At 42.2% G+C, this 11,197-nt stretch overlaps 1 pseudogene across 1 annotated transcript; it reads left to right on the forward strand.

Moving 5' to 3' along the window:
* Positions 1-906: 906 nt before the first annotated feature.
* LOC310841131 (mitochondrial-processing peptidase subunit alpha pseudogene) lies at positions 907-6,732 on the forward strand (annotated as a pseudogene). Its single transcript has one exon. The product of its transcript is annotated as a mitochondrial-processing peptidase subunit alpha pseudogene (transcript).
* Positions 6,733-11,197: the final 4,465 nt, after the last annotated feature.

Raw genomic sequence — 11,197 nt, forward strand, 5'->3', positions numbered from 1 at the left:
TCAAAAGCTTTTTTTTTTAAAAGGCATGGTTTCATTAGTATATTAGGATCAAAATCAGCTGGTGTTAATTAAAGCACACAACCAGCTGTGGTAAGCTCTGCATATTAAATAAAGTGGAGAACCGCATGGCAGAGCAATGTTGATGGTGAGTGTTGAAGGCATTTACAAAAAGAATATGCCTCCTGGGACCTTAAGCCTCAATAGACTGTCTCATTTTCTGGGGAATACAGAGCTCTCCTTAGGCAAGGAGATATTTCCCGAGTGTCTGCCCTCATTATACAAATAGCAAGGGAAATGCAAAGGGGAACAATCCAAATAAGTATTTTATTAAAAGGCAAAGACAAAAGCAGAAGACCAGAAGCAAGAGGAGCAGCTGCATGAGCTGTGTTGTCCCTGAGTAGGAGAGAGATGTTTGTCAAAACACTGCCCACGGGACCATTAGAAGATGGTGTTTATGACTTACTCTTGAACACAAGCTGTCTAAGACACAACCAAAGGCAGAACCAGCACAGGGAGATCTCAAACCAGCTCCAGATGGGCTCCCTGTGCTCCATATTTGGACAGGGGCAAATGAGGACACGGATATAAATATATCGGGACAGTCCCTATTCTCTGGTACCTGTGCCTGAAAAATAGTTGTCCCTATTTTGTGTTATCTAGAGGCCCAGGAATGCCTTGTATGTTCCTCTGTCATTATTACATACAAGAGGAATGAATTATACTGCAATATTGGACCTGTTTTGCCTTGAAAAGGGAAAGCTGTCTTTCTGGACCATCTTTGGGAAACAAGTATTTGCAATTTAAATTTTATTTTATTTTATTATTTTCACTTGCCTTCATAACTGGAACCAAACCGGATCCTATAACTTCTCAATCAAGCAAAGTAGTCTATTCTAATACCTAAAATTGAAAGGAAGTTCAGCATTGAGTGGAATGACGCTTACTTGCCTAGGAGTTTTCTGTGAGCACTTGGAAATCCTTGATGCCCAGCCAGCACTGCTACAATTGTTCTGGAAAGAGGATGTGTCTTTTCCCATTGTTGCATTGTCAGGATGGAAAGATCTTCGAGGAACCTATAGCTCTTAAAGACTTGCTGTCTCTTTCCATAAAACATTAGCGTTGACACACCTACCTTGTTCTGCCTTCTACAATTTCATCTGATTTCCTCAATTTCACACATGCACATTTCTGTAACTGATATTCTCTCCCCATCTCACCCCCAGAAGTTAGAATGGTGTAGGGATTTTGCTTATGATCGTTATTGAACAACCTTGGATATCAGAACCATGTCTGCTCTATTGATTGTGGCTGATCTAAAATACCCCACCCCATCCCCACATTCCAAGCCTGCATACCAGTCTGCCCTACAGACATTTATTGGTTTTGTACTGGCTTAATAGCATTGCATTCTATAAAAATAATTCCGGGGAATGCTTGATGAGGACCATGAAAATTCTTTCCTAACCCTCCTCTCAAAACTAAGGTTCCCTGACATAGAAGATTTACTGTTAAGCCAAGTTGACTCCATCATATAAACACACTTTTGGGGGATGTGAATATCTCTGGAGGACATGAGACCATTTTGAAGTAAGTTCTGTCCGTCCATTTGAAATGGAGTTCACAAGTCCAAGTGCCAACTTAAGAGAAAACCACTAATGCCCAACACTATCCAGACCATGGTATACCACACAAGCAGAAAGTAAACATAACCCAGAATGGTTCCTGCTAAGCAGATATCTCTGACTCAAACAAGGGAACCAAGCTACATGCCATAGGGATCAGAATTAATAAGATAAAACAGAAATTAAAATATGATGTACACATAAATACTACAACACAGGTACTAGCCCTATGCAGGTACTCTCCCTGTTTGAGAGAATATATTGTCTGGTTTGTTCTGTCCTGAAATATGAGACTGAAAACAGTTCAGTATGCTCTTCAAATAGAAGCCACTGGTTTATCAGTTTACACATCATGCACACCAACTAATTACTCAACACTCAATTTGTATCTCAACATGTGAACTACCTCAGTGTAGGAAATACTATTTTTCTGCTGTGATATGAAACCTCAATCAGTGTTGGTTCATTTGTGATGGCTCTTTCACAAATGCAAGTCATTCCAGTCATGAAGTGATGACTATGTCACATGAATAGGACCACAGTTGGCAGATGTGCTTAGCAAGGGGTGTAGCTAAGGAGGGAAAATGCCAGAAAAGACAAACAGGATGCAACATGGTTAGATCCACTAAAACTCAGTCCTGTGGCTCTTCCATTTCACGCAGGGGAAAATGTAAGTTTATTGGAAATTTATTGGTTTGGAGGAAATGAAGCAGGTTGTTCTTCGTGCTGGGTGGGTCCAGTTTTTATAATATGTTTATTGCTTATGGTCCATTCTTATGGCCAATGAAGGAATCACTTCTCCATCACTCCCAGTACAGGACATTAATCTGTGCAGTCTGCCGGAGAGTGCAGTGACTGCATTTGTTTTGCTTGGTAGTGAAAATTCTGAAAGGGAGACGGAGGTGACTTTTATTGGATTAGGCAACTAGTGATTGGCTCAGTTTGTTATTATCTGTCTTTATCTCATTCTTCAGACTAATGGGTTCTGTCAGATACAAAACAATTCGGATAGGAAATTAGCATAAACACTGTTTATTCTCCTCCAATACAGCATGTTCTTTCTGCTGTTTGACACAGATGCTAGCCAAATTTGGCGCTTATGGAGAATGAGGCAGGTCCTCCTTTCCAACTGTTGTATTCTAGAAATTCCCCATTGAAAGCAAGTTATTTTTAAAAGCCAGCCAACTTCTCTCCCTCTTTCTCCTAGCTGCATTGGAGGATGACTCTGCTTTGAGAAAGGGGATTGGTCTCGGGCTTGAATTTTCATGGGCTCTCTGCATGTCAGTCTCATCTCCTAAAACACATTTTTAGCACATGTGCTGAAAAAGAAAACCTAGAGATCCCACCCACCCCTGCCGACAACAAGGCTTTGACTAAAAAATATTTGGTTCTGCTTCTTTTCACTGCCAGCTTTTGCAAAGCAAGCTTCCTCCAGAGTGCAGATAACCCCCAATTAATCAAGCCAAAGGCTACAGAAGGAGCCATCCCTCCGCCACCCAGTGTGACCTGGAGAAAATTGCTTTCTGACCCCAAGGCTGTTAGTTCATCTGAACTTGAGCATGAGTAAAATTGTGCCACCAGACCTTCCCAGCAGAAATTATGCTGGGGTGCAAGTGCACTATTATAACTCTGATGCAATGAGAGCAACTCCCCAGACCTTCCTGTACCATGCTGCTAACCCTGAACCAACCACAGTCGTATGGTAATTGTACAAATGTAATAGAGAATGGAATGGAGCCTTGCTTCCAGTGAGAGGGAGAAGAATCTATTCAATTTTTCTAACTACAGCTATTCCACACTGATGGAGCTTTAAAGAAGGCTCAAAGTATGCTTCCCTTAGGAGTGAAGTATTCTAGAAGGGATTTCTTGGCAGCCAATCTAGTCCTTTTAGCATCCCATTAACTTGCATGTGATTTGGGAAAGATCTGCTACTGGAAATTAGAAAAGCTGTAGAAAGAGATCCGGAAGTGTCAAGTGGGGACTTTATTCTCCCTTCCTTTTTACTCTCACCTTCTCCCTCCTCTCTTGAATCAGCTGACTTCAGCTCTGCCCCTTAAGCCAGCCACTGGCCAATCCACACTGTTGTCCTCAACTGGCCAATCCACATTTGCCTTGCGTGATTCACACCTCTCCATCCTTGCCATGAGGGGAAGCCAATATGGCGGCCAAGGTGGTCGGTCAGGGCATCTGGAGCTCCACACGGAGGTTTGGACTAGTTGCATACAGGAAATACACAGTGGTGGAAGCTATCCCAGCATTCCCCTGGCAGCTCCTCTCCCTGGAGTGCCAAAGCCAGTCTTTGCCACCATTGATGGCCAAGAGAACTTTGAAACCAAAGTGATCACCCTGGTGAACAGGATGCAGGTGGCTTCTCAGAACATATTTGGACAGTTCTGCCCAGTTGGGATTCTTATAAATTAAGGCTCAAGATATGAAGCAAAACATACCAGTGACATTTCACGCTTTCTCGAAAAACTTGCCTTTTTTTCTACAGCTCAATTTGGCAGTAAGGACATGATCCTCCTCACTTTGGAGCAGCATGGTGACATCTATGATTGTCAGGTGTCAAGGGACACCACCATGTATGCCATTTCAGCCGATGCCAGAGGCCTGGACACTGTTGTCCGTCTGGGCTACAGCCCAGATTATCGGATGAGGAGATTGAGATGGTGCACATGGCAGTCCGCTTTGAGCTGGAGGTGTGAGTTTGGGGCCCACCCCCATCTTAGAGTTGACCCACATCACGATTGGGCTGGAAACTTGGGCTGGAGGAAGACTTTATCCCCTTTGCCATCCTGAACATGCTGCTGGGAGGAGGCGGGTCCTTTTCCGTTGGGGGGCCAGGCAAAGGCATTTCACCCAGTTGTATCTCAGTGTGCTCAACCAGCATCACTGGATGTACACTGCCACCACCTACCGCCACAACTAGCAGGACGCGGGTGGCGCTGTGGTCTAAACCACTGAGCCACTTGGGCCTGCCGATTGGCACGACGGGGTGAGCTCCCGTTGCTTGGTCCCAGCTTCTGCCAATCTAGCAGTTCAAAAGCATGCCAAAAAATGCAAGTAGAGAAATAGGTACCGCTCCGGCGGGAAGGTAGATGGCATTTCCATGCGCTGCTCTGGTTTCGGTGTTCTGTTGTGCCAGAAGCAGCTTAGTCATGACCTGGAAAAACTGCGGACAAACGCCGGCGCTCCCTTGGCTTGTAAAGCAAGATGAGCTCCGCAACCCCCAAGTTAACTGTCAGGGGTCCTTTACCTTTTTTTAAACCATCACAGCTATGAAGATGCAGGCCTCCCATGCATCCATGCCAGTACAGACCCCAGGCAGGTTTGAGAACTGTGGAAATAATCACCTGGGAATTTATTTTAATGGCAGGAGCCATTGGAGAGGTTGAACTTGAGTGAGAAAAGTTCCATGAACTTGAGTGAGTTGCAGTCCATGCTGATGATGAACCTGGAGTCTCAGCCAGTTATTTTTGAGGATGTCAGAAAGCAGGTGTTGGCAACTGGCATGAGGAAGCTACCACCGAGCTCTGCGTCTCAATTGGCCAAGTGAATACCAGTAACATCAAGAGAGTGGTGACGAAAATAATGAGGAACAAGCCGGCTGTAGCCTCCCTGAGGGACTTGGCGAAGCTGCCCACTTACAAACACATCCAAGGAGCCTTTTCTAGCAAGGATGGGCGGCTCCCAAAGATGTATTAGCTTCCATTAACAAGCTCTCTCAGATCCACTTGTTGAGATTTGTGGTTTCCCTGCCAAAGTAGCTCTCGTGTGTTTGGCCTAAAGGTTAAGGTCATGCAAATATATAACACAAGAAGAACCTTGCTGCACCTGTCCATCTAGTAAGGTGTTCTCACAGTAGACAACCAGATGCCCACAAGTGGTATACTTGTGTTCCTCAGCAACTGGCATTCAGAGGTCTGTCTTTTAATGCCACAAGGTATGGATTGTCAACCACAAATATCAAAATTAGACAACTTCTTTTTTTGAAGATGGGGCAGGATCAAGTAAACACGGACAACAGCTGGTTCAGAAGGAAGAGAGACCAGAAAAACAAGTTTTTCCAACAGAGAAGGTATAACAATCTTCATCAAAGAGGGGTATTGTGCAACCAGCTGATAATGAGATTTAGCAGATCAGACTGCACTGCTGGATGTGCTTCTTTACTGTGGGTTGTTCAAAATATTAAAGTTTCCACAGAGAAAGCAGTTATGCACATGATTTTTTAATTTTTTTTTTGCTTTTCTCTACATATAAGCAATATGGTGAGACTTGTGCCTACAAAAGAAAGCATTATTCACTTGTTATAGCAAAGAAACGGCTCTGTTTTGACACCCCGGTTTAAGATGAACAACAGCATAACCCATAATATAATTTCATCCTTCCCACAGGTCACCTGTTGCATGAGTTAACTTCAGTCCTCTGTGTCTCTCCTGATTCAGACATGTACACACAGATTCTAGATCTTTCAAACAAATTGGAAATGCCTGCAATTCCTCAGGAAATTAGTTCCCATAGTGGAGGAAGACATAAAAAGAAGCTATAAAATTTCTGAGTTCTAGGTGAAGATGACTTTCTGATAGGATTTTATGAACTCTCTAGCCAGCCCCCACCACCACCACTGCCGCTCATCTGCTAAGACACTTTTAAGAAAGGAGAAAAGGGTGGGCGGGTTGTTCCATTACAGGCAAGGTCCTTCCCTTCCTTCACTCACTCACTAAACTCAAAAGTGGATTGTTTTGAAATAAACCTTTCTGTGCTCATCTACTTCATTGCCTCCAGGAGTAGTGCTTTGTGGACGATGAGAATGCTGGTCACCAGAATTCTACTAGAAGGTTCAGCACAGAAAGCAGAACTGCGTGTAAAGAAAAAAGAGGGTTGCTCCAATACCCATAATAGAGATTTATTTGTTTACATACTACTCAATGGCAAAAGAGGCTTCTGTCATGGCTGAAGACAGAAATGTGGAAAATACAGGTCTGTGCTGCTTCAGAGAAGTGGTTGACAAAGTAGGACAAGACACTTTGGCTGTAATCCTATATACCGAGGGGGGGGGGCCTCCAGCCCACTGACCAAATTTGGCCTGCCAGAGTTCCCAATTTGGAGAAGGCCATGCCCACTTGTCCCACACCTGGTGTCAGGTGTCATTAGGTGTGGAGCAGCTAGAGAGGGACTTTCCAAACTTGGGTCTCCAGTTGTTTTTGGACTACAGTTCCCATCATCCCTGACCACTGGTCCTGCTAGCTAGGGATGATGGGAGTTGTAGTCCAAAAACCAAGTTAGAGATGCAGCAAGATCAGCTGCATGACCAAGTTCCCCATGGGGAACTTGATCCTGCAACTAATCCCTGAAGAAAGCAAGCTTGAAGTAACCACCCACCAGCCCACTAGCTAGATCAGGGTTTCCCACCCCTGCTATATCTGCTTACATGGAAGTAAGTCCCACTACACTCCTTTAATTCCTCTCAACAGGCCTGACTGACATACTGGTTTTTTCTAGACTTTTATTTGGTGCTTTCCCTCTTCATCAAAAGCCGGTTCTTAATGTTTAGCCTGCTCTGCCTACAGACCAGCTCTACCATGTTTACTTTGAGAAATGTCCAAAGGGGAGAAGGGGAATCTGTAGCTCTCCAGATGTTGTTGGACTTCAACTCCCATCAACCCTGGCCAGCATGGCCAAGAGTCAAGAATTATGGGGGTTGTAGTTCAACAACATCCGGAGTGTCACAGGTTTCCTATCGTTGTTCCAGACAGTGTGTTGCAGCAAAAACACTGAAGAATCTTGAAGCACCTTAAATAATAACAGATTTATTCTAGCCTAAGCTTTTGTGGAGTAGAGACCACTTCAGCTGCCTGAAGTGTTAGCCTCAGTTGGCAGGAATAAACATAAGTGTAGAGAGAGAAAAAGATGGGAATGGAAAATTTAAAAATACAGACTGTGAAAAACTGAAATGTATTCAGAATGAGTACAGTGGTCGTTTTCAACAGCAGTAAGTCGTGATAACAGCCCGTACTTTTTGCATTTCATTGCCATTTGCCTTTTCAGTTTACATTTTTCTTCATTACACCCATATGTCCATTGTATATAATTTTGGGGCCAGCTCAGGATAGATAACACATCAGGACTCTTAAGCCATAAATGCTTATGCTGTAATAAATGTGTTCATCTTTAACTTGCCATGTGACTCTTTTGTTGTGCTTGAAGAGAGCTCTACTGAATTCAACAGGATTTTCTTCCAAGTATATGGGCATAGGACTGAGGCCTTATTCCTTCTCTGGCATAGGCGGGGATCAAAACTTAATAATAGCAATGTTGTGATTTCATGGAAGAACTGTTATCTCTTTACTGCAGCTGGGTGCATGAGTCTGGATGGGAGGATAGGCAGGCTTATATATTCATCTGTATATTCTCAACAGATTGGGGAAAGTGCTCAGGGCGTTTTAGAAGCAGAACCTCTACAATCCAAAGATTAACCCTTTTGAAAAAACTAGGCACATACAAATCAGTGCAATATCTACATATGATTGCACATATAATCTAAACCAGTGATGAACAACTTATATATATTAGGGACTATTATGTTTTCCATACAGTGGGGTATATGTATTGTGGGAGTCACTTACTGGTTGGTCTCCATAATAAGGCTAATGCCGTGAATATTATAAATTACAAATATTTGTACTCCATGCTATCAGAACAACTCACACTTTTAAAATAGTTATTTAAAAAACCCTCATTATAAATATTTACCACTACCAGCAGCATAAATGCGTACAGCTTCAGGATTAAAAATAACCAAAAGTTAACACTAAAGACTACTGGTAAAGCAGATGGCCAGGCCAAGCTAATACTGTACTTATCTGGTCAGTTGGCAAGTTCCATTATGCATATGTTAAATATTAAAACCCGTGTGGAATTAAAGTGTGGAAGATATATATTTCTTACAACTTGAAAACACGGCAATCTTTTCTTACTAGTGGAAATGTCAGCAACCTTTTTCTTTATTTTAAACTTGCACTGATTACTGTTGTTTGGCTACAAGCAGTCAGAGAAAATAGGCATGTGAGATATCAGTTAGCCTAAAAACAGCTTATATGGTTCAGAATTGCTGAGATCTTGAGATTCCTTGTCACAGCAGCAGTCCACTAGGTGGCAATCCTGTTATGCATGGCAGAGTACACTGTGGCTCAGTATTAGTGCTTTTTGCACCTTTTGGAGCTCCTGTATGCTGCAACAGCTCGTAGATGGAGTTTAGTCCAAACAGTTTGTTAGTAGGGGAGGAACCGAGTTTTCCATGGAAGATTTCTGATACAATATTGGGGCACGTTTTTTCTTGAAGATGTTCTCCCCCCACATACAATGGCTTAGAATCCACATTGCCATACTCATGAATGTTGCAGTTGGGATTAAAGCATGCATAATGGTTGCAACCCTGTTCAGAAAATTGGCAATATCTCCCTCATGTATGATTATATAGCAACCATTCAGGACTCTAAAAGGAACCCTTGGTCTAGGTTTGCTTCAGTAAGAACAGTTAAAATGCTAAGTGCAACAGAGTATGTGGCAACCCGCAACTTTACATTAAAAACTTCAGTAATGGCCTCAAATAAAATTTAGCTGGAAACCAGTGTTGTAGGCCATGAACTTAGTGTTATTTCATCCAGTGAATTCTATAATTGTGTTTATTTTTTTAGTCACTCATCAGTACATATTTGAATTAGCATTCAATACTTGCAGATGTGTGTTTCCATAGATTCCTATGCATGATGGGTGGGTTGCAGTTGTGTTCAGTCTTTGCTGCACAGCTACTCCAAATAGTATGGGAATCATCTGTAGTTTCCCCCTTATGCAGGGCTCTAAACTTTTGGGTTAACTTTTGAATCTTCCACAATTCCTGATACCATGTCTCCAGCATACTGGGACATGATTCTTTCCGATATCTCACTATTACCAATCTGGCAGCAGTCAATAAACTCTTCATGCCTTACAGTCTTCAAGTTGTCATCAAAAACCATCATGAAAACTAGCTTTGAATCTGGTGTGCTTGTCTGGTTTGTTATTTTATCTCCCCCAAAGTGTGACCTTTTCACATGGCCACCACATATGGAACATTGTTCTTCATTCTCTGGGGAAGAGGATTCTGTTATTAAGTGTATGTAGAATGAGGTATCATTGGAATACCACTTTAACAGATTTTTCTGTAATCCTTGCTGATACTGATTTAAGAGGTAGTTTTCTCCAGAGACTTTTTCAATTGTTCTCATCATTTCTTCATAGGTCTTGTTCCCATGTTTTCTGCAGACTCTCATATGACCCTAGCATTTCCACCTCCAATATTTCATGTCTATCCAATAACAAGACTTTCCTAAGGTTTGTGGTTTGAGCAATTAAACTTTCCATTAGCGTGAGAGGTCTGGTCACTTGAGGAGCAATTTCCAGGATGGTTATAAATTGTCTACCTTGATGGATTTGAAAGCAAGTGTAACTTCATTCAGCTAATTGTTCTTCAGATAGGTCTCCTTATGTGGGTCTAACACACAGTTAAAAGTTCCTTATCTGAAATGAGCCAACTTCTTCCCAGCCTTTAAAATTATGATATTTATCCCTGCTAAATGGCTGCAGGTAAAGGGTTCTAGATATATTTACATAAAAGGTGGGTTGGTTATCTGACAAGGTGGCTAGATTTTCCTCTGAAAGGCATCTGCACTCTGAGCAGGAACTATGCCTTTTTCCATAGGACAGATGTGCCAGTTTACCTTTCTCTGCTGAATTTGGACTAAGAAATTCCTGTGCAGACCATGAAACAGCAACCTATTCTATGGTAACAATTATGCTATCCTTTTAGTCCAAACATCAACTGTGGAACTTTGTTTAAAGTCTTGTTAAATGCATTATTAGTAAACTGCATTCAGATTCTTCTTATATAAATGTGCCATTGGTAAGTTTAACTATTTTCTTCTCTCCTGGATTATTATGGAATACCCTCTCTTAATCACAAAGCCCTGCTAGGTTTATCTAAGCTTGTGTTTAAGAAGAATAAGCTGGAAACATTTGGGCGTCAATTAACAAAGACTCAATTTCATGACCAGAGGTTAAAATGCTCCTAGTTTGGGTTTTTCCTAGGTATCACCAATGATGAAAATTGCAGTGTGTATGGGAAGGTGGTGAATGTCAATTGGGGATTTGGAGCTAGCAGTAAAGTTTATTTGCCATTTTCCCCTTATGCATCTGAGTTTAACAGTCATGCCTGGTGTATGCCAGGGTAAAAGTGGAGTAGCTATTTTTCTGGGAAAGAGATCTAAAAGAAAAGAGTTGATCTGATGTCTCTTGGCTTCCTTCATTCACCAAGCTGCTGTTATGCCAGAAGGCAGTGGAGGAACTTTGTTCTCCCAAACTAAACACATGGTGTCTCCCTGGTGTGAGAAGGGAAGGTTAAATCTTCAAGCAGTCAGGTTTGTAGAGATGCAAACCAGTATTTGCTCACATATATTTTTAATCACACATTCTGAAGAGCGGTGTGTGTGTGTGTGTGTGTGTGTGTGTGTGTGTGTGTAGGGAATGGGAAGAGTAGC

This window comes from Podarcis gaigeae (genome assembly GCF_964106915.1).
Source record: "Podarcis gaigeae genome assembly, chromosome: 3".
NCBI classification, from domain to species: domain Eukaryota; kingdom Metazoa; phylum Chordata; class Lepidosauria; order Squamata; family Lacertidae; genus Podarcis; species Podarcis gaigeae.